This window comes from Pelodiscus sinensis, chromosome 16 (genome assembly GCF_052426305.1).
Source record: "Pelodiscus sinensis isolate ZL-2025 chromosome 16, ASM5242630v1, whole genome shotgun sequence".
NCBI classification, from domain to species: Eukaryota; Metazoa; Chordata; order Testudines; family Trionychidae; genus Pelodiscus; species Pelodiscus sinensis.
This window is the reverse complement of record NC_143067.1, coordinates 33,289,464-33,309,064: the sequence shown is the minus strand read 5'-3', so window position 1 is coordinate 33,309,064 and position 19,601 is coordinate 33,289,464. Positions and strand designations below refer to the sequence as shown.

The 19,601-nt window shown below is 44.7% G+C and overlaps 1 protein-coding gene across 2 annotated transcripts in view; it reads right to left on the bottom strand.

Moving 5' to 3' along the window:
* Nucleotides 1-19,601, bottom strand: part of TENM2 (teneurin transmembrane protein 2) — a 1,126,385-nt gene that overhangs the window by 1,003,553 nt on the left and 103,231 nt on the right. For both annotated transcript variants that reach the window (XM_075900179.2, XM_075900181.2), the window contains exon 2: nt 9,181-9,291. The gene's annotated coding sequence lies outside the window, so the exon portion shown is untranslated. The remainder of the gene's footprint in view (nt 1-9,180; nt 9,292-19,601) is intronic.

Here is a 19,601-nt window from a genome sequence, read left to right as displayed (position 1 = left end):
GAAATGAAAAAAATGAATATGATAAAAGTAAAGCAGATCCTTGAATGTTTGTAGCAATGTAGCCTTACCATGGAAGCAACGTGGTTCAAGGCAGCTGTCTTCTATGTTGTTTCTAAAGCATCGTGTACACTTAAGACAATACATTAACAACAGTAAAAGACTTGGAAGTAATAAAGTTAATATTCATGCATTCTATCTTGAACATGCATTAAGATGGATGTTGGATATTGGATGATGCAATCAAGATTAAGTGAAAACTCCCTACTGTGCCCTTTGACATGTAAGCTACATGAAAAAAAAACTTCACTGGGCTCAAAACACAGTCTCCCTTGACAACTTTAACTCTGAAAGCAGTAAAATGTCCACAACAAAATTATTTGTTTTATGAATCATCTTGATTCATATCACTATTGCAACACAGGTACACTGAGGCATAACCTTTTCACTCTCCAATGCCAAACTGACATGGTTGTCTACCGCATTATTAGCATCCTAAGAACATTCCATACTACTCAAACCTGAATTATTCTTAGAAGGCATCTCACTCACCAGTAATACTTTCTTTCCCATCGCCAATAACAGTCAACTGTAGGGCGATATCTTAGCTTGCTTTCAGGGTTATTGTAACTGAATCATATCTCAACTTCTGTTGCCAATATGTACAGCTGTCAGATGGAGTACTGATGCTGGTGATTTTCTCAGATACAGTGAAATGCCTATAAGTCAGTGGTTCCCAACATTTTTCATACTGCGGACCAGAAAAGCCATTCACAAACTTTTGGCAGACCGGTAACATTTTATTTGCATATTCATTATGCAAATAATGAATATGCAAATATGCAAATAAAATGTTACCAGTTGCCAAAAGCTCCAGCCCCCAGAGCTTCCAGGAACAATTGGCTTCAGCTCCACCAGCCCCAAACCTCTTAAGGCTTAGCGCTTAGAAGAGTTGTTTTTGCAGCTGGGGTTCCTTCAGAGATCAACGTGCCCAGTTTCCTGTAGATAAGTATCAATGTTTCCCAGACACACAATGTAACACTTCACCCCTAATGAAAATCAATAGCTTAATTTTCTTCTACCTTGTTGCAAACACCAGGTATCCATAAGACAACCCACAGTTCAGCAGCGCGAGGGCCAGGCACAGAAAGCTGAGAGAGGGGAAGAAGGCTGCTTGGAGTGACCCACACGGGGACTTGGACGGAAAGTGGCAGGTTGCAGTGCATGAGGGTGATTGCACAGGGTTTAACAGCTCGGCATTTCTGCAGCTGCGGCTCCCAGTGGAGGCACTGCATGGGAGAATCATGCCACCAATCCCAAGTTGCTCTCGCCAGCCCTTGCAGACTCCAGACCTGGGTCAGATCCAGCAGCTCCCGGGGCTCCCCTGCTGGCCACGGCAGGGCACAAGTGGGGCAGCCAGCAGCCAGGGAAGGTCCTGTCATAGCGAAGGTAGGCCATGCCAGGACGGGATGTGCCGGGCAGGAGAAGCAGTCACCCTTTCATGGTACAGTCTGGCAGGGCCAGGATCCGCACTCGGCGCATGTGGGGCTGGCGATGCGTTTCCGGCTTCCTTGGTGCTGGCGGTTCATCCTGTGGCAGCTCCTCCCACATCTGGGCCTCAGGCCGCCCGCACACCGTGCTCCTCCCTACCACCAATGTGACCACCTCACCTCATGTCCCCCCGCTGCACCTGGCTGCATTGTGACTGGACCAGTGCTGCATGGTGCTGCCCCATGACCTCTCCTCGAGCCGCTACACAGGAAGGGCCTTGCCAGGAACAGCCAACAGTTCACAAATCGGCATAGGTCTGTGGACCGGCAGTTGGGAACCTCGGTCGTAAGGTATGAACATTTTGATTTCTCATTGTCATGGAAGTGTAGCTTCCCCTTCTGCAAAATCTGCAGCTAACTTTGGAAAAGATCCATCAAAACTACCAATTTAGCATATTCACCAGCAGACTGATACCTCTGGACAGATTTCAGACTGAAATATATTTTACTTCTGCAACTGTATTATAACTGATCTGTAAAGACCAGTCAGCTACTTCTCTTGTAAAAAATGTAACTGAAAATAAAGATGGCTACTTTGAGGAAGGGACTTGCTCACATACAGAGTTCTTTCTCTCAATTTAAAAAATAAAATCAGTAATATTTTAGCAGTAGATACACAAAAATGGGATGAGATGAGAATCATGAGACCTTTGGTGTCTTTCTGATTAATATACCAGAGTGAATAAATCTGAACTCCAATTGTATCCATTAACTGTTTACATGTATATCCTTTTTCCAGGTACACTTTTATCAAGTTCTCTCTCCATACTTACTGTCTATTCGAATTATAAATCACATAGCAGATGAAAGAAGATTTTTAGTCAAGGGCAGCCTACTATGTGCAACCCTTCTCCTTTTTACTCTGAAACAATTCAATTTAGGATAAGCTTGAGTTGAAGGGGCCAATTTTGCAGTTAACTCCAGTGAAGAGACTACAAGTGCTGATAAAGATTTGCTGACCCTTTAGGATCAGCCCCACAAAAATCTATATTTGCCCTAAGTTATGGCTTCATATTTTTAGGAAAAAGATGTTATAATGAGGTAATTCACAAATAAAGGATATTTTTTACACTAGTGGTAAAACTGGAATACTGTTTTTCTTCATGTGCAGCAAGTTTATTCAATAAAACTTGGATCAGGTTTTTATTGAAGCTCACAGTGTCATTTGCCTTCATGTTTTGGTTTTCTCAGGATAACCATCATTTACCATTCCAAGTTTTCTAATCTAGACTCTGACCATCCAGGTCACTTTTTAAAATGTTGCTTTATGGCTATCCTAATATATTTTCCTCATGGTTTACATTCTAGAACATGCACTACTGCTGAAACATGCTCCTCTAATTTTTTTTCCTGAATTACCCATTAGTTAACCCACTGATAGAACTATAAGGATGAGTGTTGTTTTCAATTAATGGCATGTAGGATAAAATATATTTAGTTAGTTAACTCAAAGATCAAGACCAGAAACTCTCTTTATACATCTCTATATGCAATTCTCTTATAGTCATTCTGGTCCCAGTTAAGTAGTTAATCCCATAAAAGATATTATCTCATTCATGTTGTCTTTTTATACATCAGCCATTCTTGCACAGATAGTTTGTATCTCACTAGAGCAGGGGCAGGGAACTGTTTTGGGTTGGGGGCCACTGACCCAAAGAAAAATATGTTGGGGGCCACACCAGAGCCTAGCAAGGCCCAAGATAGTAGATTTTGTTGGCCTCTGTAGGCTCTAGGCTATGGCCAAAATGAGGGGTTTAGTGTGTGGGAGGAGACTCCTAGGAAGCAGACTTGGGGTGTGGAGTCTGGATGGGAGGGAAGAGCACAGGAGCCAGCTGGGAGGGGATCCCTGAGCCTTGGGGCCAGATCTGGGGGCTGCATCTGGTTCCTGGGCATTAGGTTCTCAACCTCTGCTCTAGAGGTTAGAAAAAGACTAGAAATGGTATATAAATAATAAAACTTTTCATCACTGAATATAGAAAGTTTGGTGCTATTTCTAAAAAACGTCTTGGATGAAAAACTTGAATGCAATCTGCGCTTTTTGTTCCTTTTACACCAATCTTGTTTTAACTCAATTGAGATCATTCTGTTATAATTACACTAACATCTAGTCCCTACAGGCTGCTTTATTTAACATTTAGCAAATAATAAATCAGAAAATATGATGGCCCAACTAATTCAAATAAATAAAAAGCAGAAGCATTGTTGATTGATAAGCATTGCATACATGTCACGGTCCAGAGAACTAGACATAAAGTAAGAGAGTGTATTCCTCTCTGACATACACTTTTGGGACCTACCCTTTCATATAGTACAAGGAAAAAGGGTGGGCAAAAACATGAGACTCTGAAGAAGGCACATGACAGTGCACAGAAGAAAAAACAGGGCCTTCCAAAGACCTAAATTTAAGTGATAAAACTGGAGCTTTAAAACTTCAACATGAGACAATTTCATGAGATTGGGAGAAAATTATGAAAACAACTCGGCTGTGTCTACACTGGGCCACTTATTCCGGAAAAGCAGCCGCTTTTCCGGAATAACTTGCCAGCTGTCTACACTGGCCGCTTGCTTTTCCAGAAAAGGAATGACGATCTACTGTAAAATTGTCAGTGTTTTTCCGGAAAAACTATGCTGCTCCCATTCAGGCAAAAGTCCTTTTCTGGAAAAACTATTCCGGAAAAGGGGCAGTGTCGACAGCACAGTAGTCTTTTCCGCAAAAAAGCCCCGATCGTGAAAATGACGATCGGAGCTTTTTTCCGGAAAAGCGCGTCTACATTGGTCACGGACGCTTTTCCGGAAAAAGTTCTTTTCCGGAAAAGCATCCTGCCAATGTAGACACGCTTTTTCCGGAAATACTTATAACGGAAAACTGTTCCATGTTAAGCATTTCCGGAAAAGGGTGCCAGTGTAGACGTAGCCCTCAGGTAAAAGGTTGACACTAATCTGGAATATATAAATCACAGGGGGTAGAGGGAGGAAGTCAAGATGTCCTGACTTAAGATAACAGTGACAAAGGATGAAGGAATTTGAAATCCATTCATTTTAGTGAAAGGGCTAGTGCTTGGGCAGCCACTGGAAGACTGATTGTGACTTTAAGGCACAGAAATAAAGATATGACTTAGAAAGAAATACCGTTTAGGAAAACCAACAGTGATCCAATAGAATTAAGTAACAAGATGGCTATCTAATTGGAAGGGCTCTTGAAATGGTGGATGAACATCAGAAGACAATATTCCTTCAAGCTGTCACATGCCAGGGGAATCTCAAATGTATATATTCCTTACACAGAGTACACGGCTGAATTAAATCCAATAATTGCTGGAGTGTGTTTGGCCTCAGAAACTGGGCAAAAACATTAAAGCAGATATGAAGGTCAGCTGTCATTGGCAGCAACTCTCTTCCAATTTAGAAGGAAATAAACTTTGCAATGGTTTCAAGGGGAACTACCATTAGACATGAGAGCAAAGTGAAAAATTGCTGAAAAAAGTATGTATTTGGTAGAGAAATGTTCTGTGTTTTCTATTCATTTGGAGCATCACTGAGGGCTAACCCAACTAACATTTCCATATACAATCTTTGCCTCTGAGCAAGGATCTCCAAGCCCGCCTGCTACACAAATTTCCAGGACTTAGTTTACACACACTTTTGGTTACTTCATATAAATGCAAGGCCGCAGAAAGTTATTAAAGAATTTGAAGCTTTAAAGCAGGTCTACTCAACATACAGCCCATGGGCCACATGCAGCCCACAGTCCGTTTGTCTGTGTCCTGCGGGTGGGAGCCAAAACAAAAAAAGTAGTCAATATAATGGTCTTTTGATATGCGTTTTAGTAGTTAAATTCCTGGATTGTCATTGCTCATTAAAAGTGTTGTTATATGGGTGGAAATCGGGTAAATATTGCATTTTATTAATATCAACAGAACTGACAGAAATGTGTGCTGTGTAGTCTTGCCTTAATCTTTGTATTTATGCCCATCAGTGTGAAAGAAACTATTTGCATGTATATGCAACCACACTTAAGTTGCGGCCCTCGTCATCTGCTGTGAATATCATTGTGGCCACCAGGGCTTCGAAAGTTGAGTAGCTCTCCTTTAAAGTAACCTTGACTGGGAAGAGAAGCAACTCAAAGACCTGGGAAAACTACTTGTCATGGCTTGTGGTTAGTAGCAATATAAACCTTTAAACTCTTCAGTTCATTTAATGGGCCTCTTGCTGTTTGCAGTTTGGTCCCGGACTCTCTTTGCCATGACTGCAAGAGTAGAAAGGACAACCCTGAATAGCTGGCAGTTTCAGCTTGTTCAGCATTCACTGTAGCTGTTCAGCTATATCATATAGAAGGACACTATGTTCATGCAACAGTAGTATCTGCTAGTTTTCACTCCATTCTCAAAAAGAAAGGCACTTGAAGCATTTGCTGTAGTTGAAGAGCACATAGCTGAATCCCCACCTGGGAAAGAGGGAGTTCCAGCAAGATTTTGTTCAGAAGAGTTCTACATGTGCATTGGTTTATTTCTTACATAATTATTTTCCATTTGATTTGATACCATGCTGAGATCACATGAGCATTTGTTTCGGGAAGAAAAGAGTAAAGTCATATAAACTCACAGGAGTACCAAGAATACTGTAACAGGCCTTCACTAACAAAGGGGAAGCTGTGGAAAGATATAACAGTCATGGGAAAGGAGTCCAGAGATTTTTCTCTTAATTTGCTTTTCTTCTCATTTTTTAATTTCATAAATTAGAATCGATCAAAATGAAGACTTAATTGTGAAAAAGTGAGCCCCGTGACCCAGCCATCTACCATAAAACTGACATCGGGGAAGGACAGGCATGTATTCCACCCATACATGATGGCTGTAGAGTAGTACTAGGCAACCTACAAAGTAAAAGGTTTATGGGAACATACATAGTGCCTTAAATAAACACAGGGGCTACGTCTAGACTGGCCCCTAATTTCGGAAAAGTCATGAAAAGCAGGTAAGTCAGAACAGGGAAATCCGCGGGGGATTTAAATATCCCCCGCGGGATTTAAATAAACATGTCTGCCGCTTTTTTTCCGGCTTGGGGAAAAGCAGGAAAAAGTGTCTAGACCGGCGCGATCCTCCGGAATAAAGCCCTTTTCCAGAGGATCTCTTATTCCTAATTTCAAGAGGAAATAAGATATCCTCCGGAAAAGGGCTTTATTCCGGAGGATCGCGCCGGTCTAGACGCTTTTTTCCGGCTTTTCCCCAAGCTGGAAAAAAAGCGGGGGACATGTTTATTTAAATCCCGCGGGGGATATTTAAATCCCCCGTGGATTTCCCTATTCTGACTTACCTGCTTTGCATGACTTTTCTGGAATTAGGGGCCAGTCTAGACGTAGCCAGGAAGTTCTGAAAACCACTTTTAGATTGGCCTTCCAATGCTGCAAAGCATAAAGAAGAAACAAGCATGGTACATTATAATTATAATTATCTGAGGGAGAGCTAACTCCCCAAGAGAAAGTTTGTAAGATGCTGGGCTATGCCATCTCTCTAATATGAACATCCCATTAGGCCAAGGGCTGCAAAGAGGCAGCAGCATAGGGTTACATATAGCAGCACTGCAAAGATCCTACTATGGAGGAATGAATCTGTTGTGGCCCCTTTATGACATTACAACACAGCTAGAGCAGCATACAGGGCATGGGCAGAAATCTGGAATTAAATGGACAGATGTAGTGCAGTGATTAGATCAGGGAAGGGCACTCCATTCAGTTTTATAGTAGGTTCTACCACTGACTTGCTGTGTGGGAACTTTAATCTCTATGACTCAGGTCCTCCCTCTCAGGAAAGGCAACTAAAAATAAGTTACCTACATTACCTCACTGGGGAGCTGGGAAGTTTGATTTTAAGGTGTCTTGAGATTTCTATATGAAATCCATGATGGCTCCCGTGCAGCAACTCACCCTGACACAAGTACCCCTTAAAGTCTATTCACAGCACTGAGGCTTGCAGGATTCGTTTCATTTATATGTGTATATTATAACAGTTTTCATTTGCTAGGAAACATGCTACTAAAAGGCTATAGTCAATTTGCCTTCCCCTTACATTAGTGTGTTTGAAAGACTTTGTTAAACACACACACACACACACACACACACACACACACACACACACACACACAGCCCCCTCTCATGCACATTTTTCTTAGCTTTCAGTAACCCTAAAGTTCACCAAATAAAAGTCATGTTTAGATATAAATACGATGAATAATTACCACAGCAATACTTAGATATATAAAATACCAGATTTTCTTCTCTTTAAAAATAACTTGTTTTACATATATATTTAAGTTTATTTTCACTTAGCTTTCTCCCATCATTTCTCTGCACTTTATATATCAACTTGTATACGCACATAACTATCAATGTGGCATAGTTGGAGCTTCAGACAGTTAGAACAAGATACATCATAATTAGGTAGCATTGACCTTAATGCTCTAATAAATTGCAGGAAAAATAAGTTATGCAGTCAGAAAATCAAAAAGAACTTGTCAGTTCATAGTGCCAAGAAAGTGCAATGAGAGAGGAGCCAGTATAACAAATAAAATGCCAATGCAGAGCTTGATTTTTCAGTAGCATTTAACCCTTGATGCTTCCACTGAGATTTCACCTGGAATCTGGTGCTCGGTGTATTTGAAAATCAGGCTCAAAAAGTATCTAGTGTGTGGTTTGAGAAATATTTATACAACTGAAAAATCAATTAAACCAAATTCAATTAATTTTTTTAGTAAAGATGCCAAATCTAGCCATCCTTGTTCAATCATAACACACCTGAATTCAATGGCAATTTGTCTTGGAGAAGGATTGCCAGACATAGCTCAAAATTAGTATCCAGTGGAATTAAGAACCTTGGAAGGGTGCAGAGCTCAGAATGATTCATTTAATTTAAAATTTATTTTAACTTTTCCAGGGAAATCATCAGCTCAAGTGGTTTATATTTCCTTTCGCCTCTAGAGCTGCTCCTAAATAAAGAGTTGCTTTTTTTCTACAGGACACACTAGGTAATGTGATACTGTATATAATTCCCAGAGGGTATGTACAACATAATTAAATTATAGGGTGTCTTGTGAGCATTCTCTCTGGCAGTTAGAGGACCAAGACAGAACTAACAATTTAGAGGGGTTTTCCCTCGTTTTATCTTTCTTTTGCACAGGAAAATTATATTATATGCAGATTTATAACATTTGGACTATGCAGTCAAACAATTGCATTGACTAGCTAAACAATCTTGACTGCTTTAGGATTCTGAATAAACAGTCTATTTTAAACAAGGAACAATTTCTATTAACAGCAACAAATTCCTAAAACCTCCATTTTATATAGGTCTTTCTTTGAGGATGGGCAACTCAAACAAAAGCAAAATCCATGCAGGTAAAGAAAAGGCAGGCTTCTCTTTGTAAAGCATTCTGAAGTGGTTCAATTGGGCTGAAAGAGATTGAAGCAGATTTCTGTAAAGGAAAATGCTAGGACAAATTGCTTTTCTCCACAAAATGTACTTTCCTGCAGAGATCTGGAAAGGCATTTTTAAAGCCTATATGGAAGCACTTTGGTCAACAATACAAACACAACCAGAAGTAAAACAACACATAAAACTGTAACTATGATTCCACTCACCAAAGTGGTGGACCTCCAATACACTATTCAGCAGGCTTTGTAGGTGATGTCCACTACACACAAAGTGGCAGGGAGCGTCTGATTTGTTTGGCAATAAAAAGCAAGAAGTAACTGTCAGGAAGAAAGAACAAATGAATAAATTTCAGAGTAAAAATCACAAAATATCATAATACAGATTAAAAAAAACATTTGGTACCCATAGCCTTTACAGTCTGTTCTCCAAACAAAGAAAAAGAGATTTCCCATTTTTTTGGATCTGTTGTCTGTGATGAAATGTTACATAATTAAGTACAGGCAGTCCCCGAGTTACGTCGGATCCAACTTATGTCGGATCCAGTTACGAACGGGGTTTGCTCCACGTCTCCCTGGTCTGATGGAGACCAGCAGACCAGGGAGATGGGGAGCAAAGCCTCTGAGGACGCCGGCAGCGGGACAGCCGTGGCGCGTCTGGGCTGCGCGTCTGGGCTGGGCTGTCCCGCTGCCGGCGTCCTCAGAGGCTTTGCTCCCCGTCTCCCTGGTCTGCTGGTCTCCAGCAGACCAGGGAGACGTAAAGCAAAGCCACGGAGGACCTGGGCGGTGGGACCGCGGTGCGTCTCGGTCCACCACCCGCGTCTCCCTGGTCTGCTGAGGGGGGGGAGACACAGATAGTACGCCCCCCCTCCCAGCAGACCAGGCTTTTCTCCGGACGCCTGTGGTGGAGCAGCTGGGGCGCTGCGGGTTGGTCCCGCAGCGCCGCTCTGGGCGCTACTGGACCAACCCGGCAGCACCCCAGCTGCTCTGCCCCAGGCGTCCCCAAATCAGCCGCTGCTGAAACTGACCAGCGCTGACTACAGGAAGCCCGAGGAAGAGTTGCTCTGCCCCCGGCTTCCTGGAATCAGCCGCTGATCAGTTTCAGCAGCAGCTGACTTGGGGACGCCTGGGGTTCTTAAGTTGAAACTGTACGTAACTTGGAATTGGCGTCCAGATTCAGCCTGTTGAAACTGATCAGCAGCTGATTCCAGGAAGCCCGGGGCAGAGCAACTCTGCCTCGGGCTTCCTGTAGTCAGCTGCTGGTCAGTTTCATCAGCGGCTGAATCTGGACGCCAGTTCCGACTTACATTCAGATTCAACTTAAGAACAAACCTACAGTCCCTATCTTGTACGTAACCCGGGGACTGCCTGTAGTGAATATCCTTTTGCTGCCCAGATTTACCAGGCAAAGATACCAATCACTAGTGTCCAAGATGGGTTTTTTTTCTTACCCTGAATCCCATCTCTAATAGAAGATTCCCAAATTTTCTTCAGTGAGATTTTTCTTTACATTTAAAGCACAATTTTGGGGGAGGATGAAGAGTCATTTGGGCACAGCCACAATACATTTCTTTCTATCTGGTGAATGGATTGTTCTGTGAGGAGCCCCAGTCACAACATGAATTGTAGAAAACATAGGAGCCAACTGGCACTGAGAATGCAGATGCTCATTAATAAAAAAACAACTGGAACCAAATGATTGGTCATCCTGCCTAATGAGTTCAAACATCAGAAATCCATTGGCCAAATAGTCCCACATCAGTAAGAGCAGAGACAAGGAAAAAAGAATACACTATGGGTACAAGTTCCTCTGAAGTCCATGGCAAAACTTCCATTGGTTTCATTGGGGCCAGGATTTCAAGTCATGTCTTTAATACCAACAAAGGAATATTGAAACATAGGTCCATATAATATTGTTATGTATAAAACACAGAATTGTTTTCAATTGCTATGAATGAAGCCAAGAAGCAATGCTATATTAACATTCTGTATATTTAATGTTCTTGGTTGCATCCACTACTTCTAATGAAACAAATGAAAATTTGCAGATGGTTAAACAAAACCTTTCTGTTTGTACCAGGCATTACTGAACAGGATTGTCCTGGAGATGTATAGACACAATGGTATATAAGTCTCTTGTTCTTCATAAAGTAGCATGTGATTTAAAAAGCTCACAAAGTAAATTATGATTATACATTAATCATTCATGGAATCTTAGAAGGCTTTTAAGGTGCACTAGTTACATGATCAAACTAAAGGATATTCTAAGAATGAGTAAACTGAGTAGTTCTTTGGGATCTTAGGGTATGTCTACACTACCACCCTAGTTTGAACTAGGGTGGTTAATGTATGCAACCGAAGTTGCAAATGAAGCCCGGGATTTGAATTTCCCGGGCTTCATTTGTATCTTGCCGGGCACCGCCATTTTTAAATGTCCGCTAGCTCGGACTCTGTGCCCGCGGCTACACGCAGCACAGACTAGGTAGTTCGGATTAGGCTTCCTATTCCAAACTACCGGTACACCTTGATCCACGAGGAGTAACGGTAGTTCGGAATAGGAAGCCTAATCCGAACTACCTAGTCCGTGCCGCGTGTAGCCGCGGGCACAGAGTCCGAACTAGCGGACATTTAAAAATGGCGGCACCCGGCAAGATGCAAATGAAGCCCGGGAAATTCAAATCCCGGGCTTCATTTGCAACTTCGGTTGCCTACATTAACCACCCTAGTTCAAACTAGGGTGGTAGTGTAGACATACCCTTTGGCTATGTCTACACTGCAAGCCTTTTTTGAAAGAGGTTTTTTCGAAAGATACTTTTGAAAAAGCCTCTTTCGAAAGAGAGCGTCTAGACTGCATGCGGAACTTTTGAAAAAGCAAGTCGCTTTTTCGAAAGAAAGCAGCAAGTGAGTCTGGATGCTCTCTTTCTAAAAAGCCCTGTTTGCTTTCAAGAACGCCTTTTTTCGAAAGAGCACTTTCGAAAAAAGGCGTTCTTCCTCGTGCAATGAGGTTTACCGCCGTCGAAAGAAAAGCCGCATTCTTTCGATTTAATTTTGAAAGAACGTGGCTGCAGTCTAGACGCAGGTGAAGTTTTTTTCAAAAAAAGGCTACTTTTTTCGAAAAAAACCCTGAGTCTGGACACAGCCTTAGAGACTAACAAAAATACATAGCATCACAAGCTTTTTGGGTAAAACTCACTTCATCAGATGAGTTGGTCACTGGAGCTGTATTGACCCCAGAATATTAGAGACCGAAGATGGGTGAGGCAATGTCTTTCACTGATCCAATAAAAGGTATCATTTCATCAAGCTTGTCTTTGTAAGAACAAATCTACAGGCGTTCCCTGACTTACAAACGGATTATGTTCCGAATAGCTGGTCGTAACTCAATTTGTTCATAAGTCGGAAATATCCCATACGAAGCACTCGAAGCGTAACCAAGTACCAACAACACAACAATCAACAACGAAAAATAGAAACACACGAAAAAAACAACACTACTGCATCAACAGCAAACTTTATTTAACACACATGAACATGAAATACAAAACATAATGCAGTAATTTAAATACAGTAATATGAATTGAATTAATTGGATGAGGAATTCGAGGAATAAAAAACTACAGTAAGATCATCATCAACATCATTAACAGATTCTATTTCAGCAGTTCCTTTGATTTAGAAGACATTGGTTCAGTATGGGAGGCAGCACTGCTGGGGGCTTTCTTTAAAACAATATCCATTTTGGACTGGACAATTTGTCTTTTCTTCTCATTATAAATTTCCTTATAGCAAGCCAGGGCATCCTGAATTAAACGATCCACCTTTGAGAATCTCGCAACGTCAGGGTCCATTTTTTCAAACATTTGCATTCCTTCATTTATTTAGCTGAAAGCTGCAGCCATTTCTTTCATCACAAAGTTTTAGGGGGCTTCTTCTTCTTCTTCTTGGGCTGTTTGTCTCTCTTCCTCTGCTACCCTCTCCGCCTCAAGCTGCATGAAATCTTCATTGCTCAGCTCCTCCCCAACATCCTCAACCAGTTGGTGTATGCCTTCATTATCCATTTCCAGATCCACTTCATTCGCCAGCTGTACAATGTTATTAGCGATGTCTTCCAGTTCCTTTTCTTTTTCAAACCCTTTGAAACAGTTCACAAATCTTTTTAGGATTTTCTTCCATATGCCATTCATACATTGTGGAGTGACTTCTTCCCACCCTGCAGCAATGTTCCTTATGCGATGCAGAATGTTGTAGTCCTTCCAAAATTCATGTAATGTTTTGCTGTTTTCGCATTCTGTGGCAGCTACTGCCTTTGCAAATGTGTTGCAAAGATGAAGAAGTTACTCACCCTGTGTAGTAACGATGGTTCTTCGAGATGTGTCCCCGTGGGTGCTCCACTCCAGGTGTCGGGTCCCGTCCCGGCGCCGCTGGTCAGAAATTTCCATAGCCGTAGCCGGGCCGGACCGTGTATGCGCGAGCGCAGCGCGCGGCGTTCGCGCCTTTGCAACGGTCCGGCCCCCCCTCGTCAGTTCCTCTCACCGCTTGGTCCCTGGAAGACAAAGCAGAGAGACCCGGAGCAGGGAGGAGGGTGGGGCGTGGAGCACCCACGGGGACACATCTCGAAGAACCATCGTTACTACACAGGGTGAGTAACTTCTTCTTCTTCTTCGAGTGGTCCCCGTGGGTGCTCCACTCCAGGTGAGTACAAAGCAGTAACCCAGAATGCGCTCCGGGTCAATTATCTTGTACCGTGGATAGAACCGCAGAGGCTACCGCGGCATCTGAAGCCCACCTCCTAGTTATGGCATAATGACGCGCAAAAGTTACGCTAGAGGCCCAGGTAGCCGCGCGGCAGATATCCGCAAGAGGAACTCCCCTTGCAAAGGCAGTGGAAGTCGCTACTGCTCGTGTAGAGTGAGCCCAAGGTAAAGAAGGAAGAGGTTTGTTCCTAATCGAGTGGCACTTCGTAATACAGAGAGTAATTAGTTTTGCAATGCGTTGAGTGGAAAGTGCTTTGCCCTTTGATCTAGGTGCCAAAGATACCAACAGCCTGTCCGTGCGCTGCCATTGGCGTGTTCTGTCTATATAGAAAGAAAGCGCACGTCGGACATCGAGGGTATGGAACAGAGCGTCCTTACTTGAGGAATGAGGCTTAGGATAAAAAGCTGAGAGGACAATAGGCTCATTAATGTGAAAAGAAGAACAGACTTTGGGAATAAAGTCTGGGTGTAACCGTAGCGTTACTGTATCTTTGGAAAAAAACGTAAAAGGAGGGCTTGCCATCAACGCCCCCAGTTCACCTACCCTTCTTGCTGATGTAATTGCAAGGAGGAAGACTGTTTTCATAGTTAGCATATGTAGAGAGACCGATGCCAAGGGCTCAAAGGGTGGGTACATAATGGTATCCACTACTAAATCAAGATTCCAAGAAGGGGCAGGCGCCCTTCGTGGTGGATATAAATTTAGGAGCCCTTTTAAGAACCTCTTTGTAATTACATGAGAGAAGAGCGAGGAACCTTCTACTGGTTGGTGGAAGGCACTGATGGCTGCCAAGTGCACTTTTAAGGACGATAGTGCAAGTCCTGAATTCCGTAAATGAAGGATGTAGTCCAAAACGTGCTGCAGAGGAGATGAGAGAGGGTGTATGTCGTTCTGGAGGCACCAGTTAGAAAATCTCTGCCACTTTGCGAGGTAAGTGTTCCGCGTAGACTCTTTCCTACTGTGTAGAAGTATTGCCTTGACCTGTTCAGAACACAGGTTTTCATCCCCTTTTGACCACTGAGAAGCCACGCCGTCAAATGCAATGCCTGCAGTCTGGGGTGCAACAGCGCGCCTTGTTCCTGAGTAAGGAGATCTTGATGGAGAGGAAGAGGGTAAGGTGGTTGAATTGACATCCTGTGTAAGAATGCAATGAGGAGTCCTGTGGCACCTTATAGACTAACTGAAGTGTAGGAGCATAAGCTTTCGTGGGCAAAGACCCACTTCGTCAGATGCATGCATCTGACGAAGTGGGTCTTTGCCCACGAAAGCTTATGCTCCTACACTTCAGTTAGTCTATAAGGTGCCACAGGACTCCTCATCGCTTTTGCAGATTCAGACTAACACGACTACCCCTCTGATACTTGACACTGTGTAAGAATGGATACCAGGCTTGCCTGGGCCATGCTGGCGCTAGCAAAATGACAGTCGCCGCTTCTGTTCTGATTTTTTCCAGTGTCCTGGAGATAAGAGCCGTGGGAGGAAACGCATACAGAAGTGCCTTTTTCCATCTGATCAGAAGCGCATCGCCGAGGGAGCCCTTGCCGAGCCCTGCTCTCGAGCAATATAGGCGACACTTCCTGTTGCTGGATGTTGCGAATAGGTCTACCAGGGGAATACCCCATCTTTGAAATATCGCACAAAGTACATCTGCCCTTATTTCCCACTCGTGATCCGTGAGAAATTGTCTGCTGAGGGAGTCCGCAATTACATTGGCAGTGCCAGGTAAGTATGATGCTGTTATGGTTACGCTGTTCTGTATGCACCAGTTCCAACACCGCACTGCTTCGGCGCATAGGGAGCGTGATCGTGCTCCTCCCTGTCTGTTCACGTAATACATTGCTGCTACATTGTCCATCAGTATCCTTACTGTAAGACCTTTGATATGCGGGAGAAAATGTTTGCATGCGTAGAAGATTGCCCGGAGTTCCAACCGATTTATGTGCAGACGCCTCTCGCTGAGAGACCATTTGCCCTGGATTCGTTCGCTGTCCATGTGGGCCCCCCAGCCGATGAGTGAGGAATCCGATGTTATCTGTACCGATGGTTGTTGCCGGTGGAATGGAACTCCCGGCAGAAGGTTTTGCGCCTTTGTCCACCACTGCAGAGATCTTTGAACATGTGGAGGTAGCCATACTACCTTTTGAATGTCGTGCCTCACAGGGACATAAACCGTGGACAGCCAATGTTGGAGGTCCCTCAGGTGGAGCCGCGCATGAGGAACTACTGCGATGGCCGCCGCCATATGACCCAGGAGACGAAGGCAATTGTGTACCGTTACAGTCACATTGCCGGTGAGTCTGGTAACGAGATCCTTGATCGCTTGAAATCTTTCTTGAGGTAAGTAAGCTCTCGCCATGCGCGAATCGAGGTTTATCCCTATAAACTTTATGAATTGCGTCGGAATAAGTGTTGATTTCTTCTTGTTGAGGAGGAGACCGAGTGATTCGAACGTTTGCTCAACCGTCGCCACCATCTGCGATGCCTCTCGCTCCGTGGAACCTTTTATTAAGCAGTCGTCCAGGTATGGATATATTATCACCTGTAACCGACGCAGATGAGCTGCTACGACAGCCAGGGTTTTTGAAAACGCTCTGGGAGCTGAAGAAAGACCGAATGGTAGAACCCGATACTGAAAATGATCGTGACCTATCACAAATCGCAGAAAACGTCTGTGAGCGGAATGAATTGTGATGTGAAAATATGCATCTTGTAAATCGAGGGCAGCAAACCAATCGTTGTGATCGAGGGATGGGATTATGGAATTCAGGGTCACCATTTTGAAGCGCTGTCTGCGGAGATAACGATTCAGACCTCTTAAATCGAGAATGGGTCTCCAGGCCCCCGTTTTCTTTTCCGTTAGGAAGTATCTGGAATAGAACCCTCTTCCCTTGAACTGATCCGGGACCCTCTCTATTCCTCCGATAGCCAGGAGATGATGAACTTCCTGTCGCAAGAGATTTTTGTGAGATGGGTCCCTGAAAAGGGACGGGGAAGGTGGGGTGGTGGGAGGGATGGAAGCGAAGGGAATGGTGAAGCCGATATTTATGACTTCCAGTACCCATTTGTCCGATGTTATTTTGACCCATTGGTGATAGTAAGGTCGTAAGCGGTGGTGGAAAATGGGCTTTGCGTGTGCGGCAATGATTGGTAGCATCCGCTTGCCCCCGACAAGGGAGTCAAACTTGCTGTTTTGAGGCGGGCGTGCCCGTCACTCTAGGTGGTGGTGGACGCCTTCGTTGAGGGCGCTGTCTAGGTCGCGATTGGTCGAACGGGCGATTTTGCTGTCTCCGAGACTGATAATCATACCGTCTTTGGTATGGAAAATAATGACGGCGGCGGAATGGTGGTACGTACATCCCCAGCGTACAAAGTGTTCTTGAATCTTTTCCAGTATGAAGCACCTCATCTGTCTTTTCTGCAAATAATTTTACCTTGTCAAACGAAAGGTCTTCTACCTTGGAGTGCAGCTCCTTGGGCACTGCCGCCATGGCGAGCCAGGAAGAGCGTCTCATGGACACTGCTGTTGCCACTCCCCGAGCTGCTGTGTCCGCTATATCCATAGCTATCTGAAGATTGGCCTTTGAACACACATAGCCTTCCTTGAGGATCGATCGTAACAGCTCCTTGTCTGCATCCGATTATCTTTGGGACAGCTCTGTAAGCTTTGCTATACTATCGAAGCTATGATTCGCCAATAGAGCTGTATAATTCGCTATGCGAAGAAGCAATGTGGCCGATGTATAAACTTTCCGGCCAAATATATCCAATTTCTTTGCCTCTTTATCAGCCCCCACATTTTTCAACTGTGGGTTCTTAGCCCTTTGGAGAGCTGCATCAACGACCAAGGAGTTTGGCTGCGGGTGAGTAAAAAGGAATTCTGAGTCTTTAGATGCTACAAAATAACGCTTTTCCGCCGGTTTCGAAGTTGGTGGAGTCGAAGCTGGGGTATGCCAAATTTCTGCTGCTGATTGGAGGATTGCCTCGTCCATAGGGAGAGCAACCTTAGATTGTTGCTTAGGATGTAGATTTCTCCAGAGCTTAAATTGCTTCGTTGGAGTGTCTGATAGCTGAACGTCCTGAGACTGGGCTACTCTCCTAAAAAGATCTTGAAATTCCTTTGTGTCGTCCGGAGGATAGGGATCCCCTTCAAACACTGCATCGTCTGGGGAAGATGACGAAATATCTTTTGGAGATACAGTCCGTAATTGATCATCCGTATCCGATATCTGTCCCTCCTCAGGCTCGGATAGGTGAGCTGAAGGCAAGGGGTTCTGTTGGCGAGGCGATGCCCTCTGCCAGTCTTGAATTGGAGGTGACTGTCGTGCTTCATGAGGAGTGTGGCAGCAGCACTGATGAGAACGAGAGTGAGGTCTTCCGTATTCAGAGGATGATCGATGGCTCCTATAATCAAAGTGCTCAGAGGACGACCTTCGCGAGGAATTTCTGCTGGCATACCCCCTATGATAAGATCTAGGCGGGGAGTAGCTTGGTGAGCAAGATCTGTATGATGATTCCCGATGGTAACAGTGATACCATTCGCGATGAGCAGAATGACGAGACCTTGATCTCCATCGCGGGGAAGACATTGTTTGGCTATGAGACGACGCGAGATGTCTGACCCTCGGTGAATGAGAGGGAGAAATTGAAGGTTCAGGTGATGGTGAAATTGAATGTCTCGGTATTGACTTCCTAGCAGCCTTTGTCGGGACTGTAGAGGCAGGAGGAGCCTCCCTCTCCTGCACTGATAAGGAACCATTGGCAGGGGGAGGAATGATGTCTACAGCGTTATCAGGCTGCTGTATTGCCATCCTGCCTGGCACCACAGCCAGCTGCTTGTCCGCTGCAGCTGCGAGAGTAGCGTGATCCGCCGGTGCCGACTCGGCACAGGGGGGGGCGCTCTGTCGGCCCCGTTCGTTTTGCTCCCCGGTGCCGTCTGTCAATGCCGCATCCGGTGCCGAGCACGGTGCCGGCTTGTCCTGGCTTATAGTAGCTGCTTGCGGTGCCGCTCGAGTTTGCGGCTGGGCAGATGGTCGTGGCTCCAGCCCTTGTGGCGGTGCCGATCGCTCTGCATCAATCGCGCTCTCAGCGGGTCGCAAAGCCGGTGCCGATAACGAGCGGCTTGGCATTACCGATTGCGCCTGGTGCGACTTTCCTGGTTGTCTCGCCGACCCGGACGTACCAGGTTTATGTCCCTGACCAACTCGGGACAGTGAAGGAGGCGGAAGAGAGCGCGTAGGAGAAGCTCTCTTCTTTTTTGACACCATTACCGCTGGGGATTTTGATCTCTTTCTCTGCCCTGCGGGAGACTCTGAGACCTGATCCTCAGAAGGCTGTAAAGCCTTATCACACAATAGCAGTTTTAGGCGCATATCTCTTTCTCTGCGTGCCCTCGGTGTCAGTTTTGCGCAGTGAGTGCATTTTTGTGGCACATGCGCTTCGCCTAAGCATCTCACACAGGCTTCGTGCCCGTCAGATGCCGGCATGGCTTCTTTACAGTGAGCACACCGTTTAAAACCCGGTGACCCAGGCATAATGTGTTCTCTTTTTTTTTTTTTTTTTAAGCACCTAACTAACTATATTACCCCAAGTTGACTAACTATCTTTCTTCTTCTCTTCTTTTTTTTTTTTTTTTTTTTAGGACGGCTTCTGTCTGAGGAGACAAACGGCGTTCCGCCAGCAACCACGGGCGGCTGAGAGGAACTGACGAGGGGGGGCCGAACCGTTGCAAAGGCGCGAATGCCGCGCGCTGCGCTCACGCATGCGCAGTCTGCCCCGGCTACGGCTATGGAAATTTCCGACCAGCGGCGCCGGGATGGGACCCGACACCTGGAGTGGAGCACCCACGGGGACCACTCGAAGAAGAAAATATGCTTTGA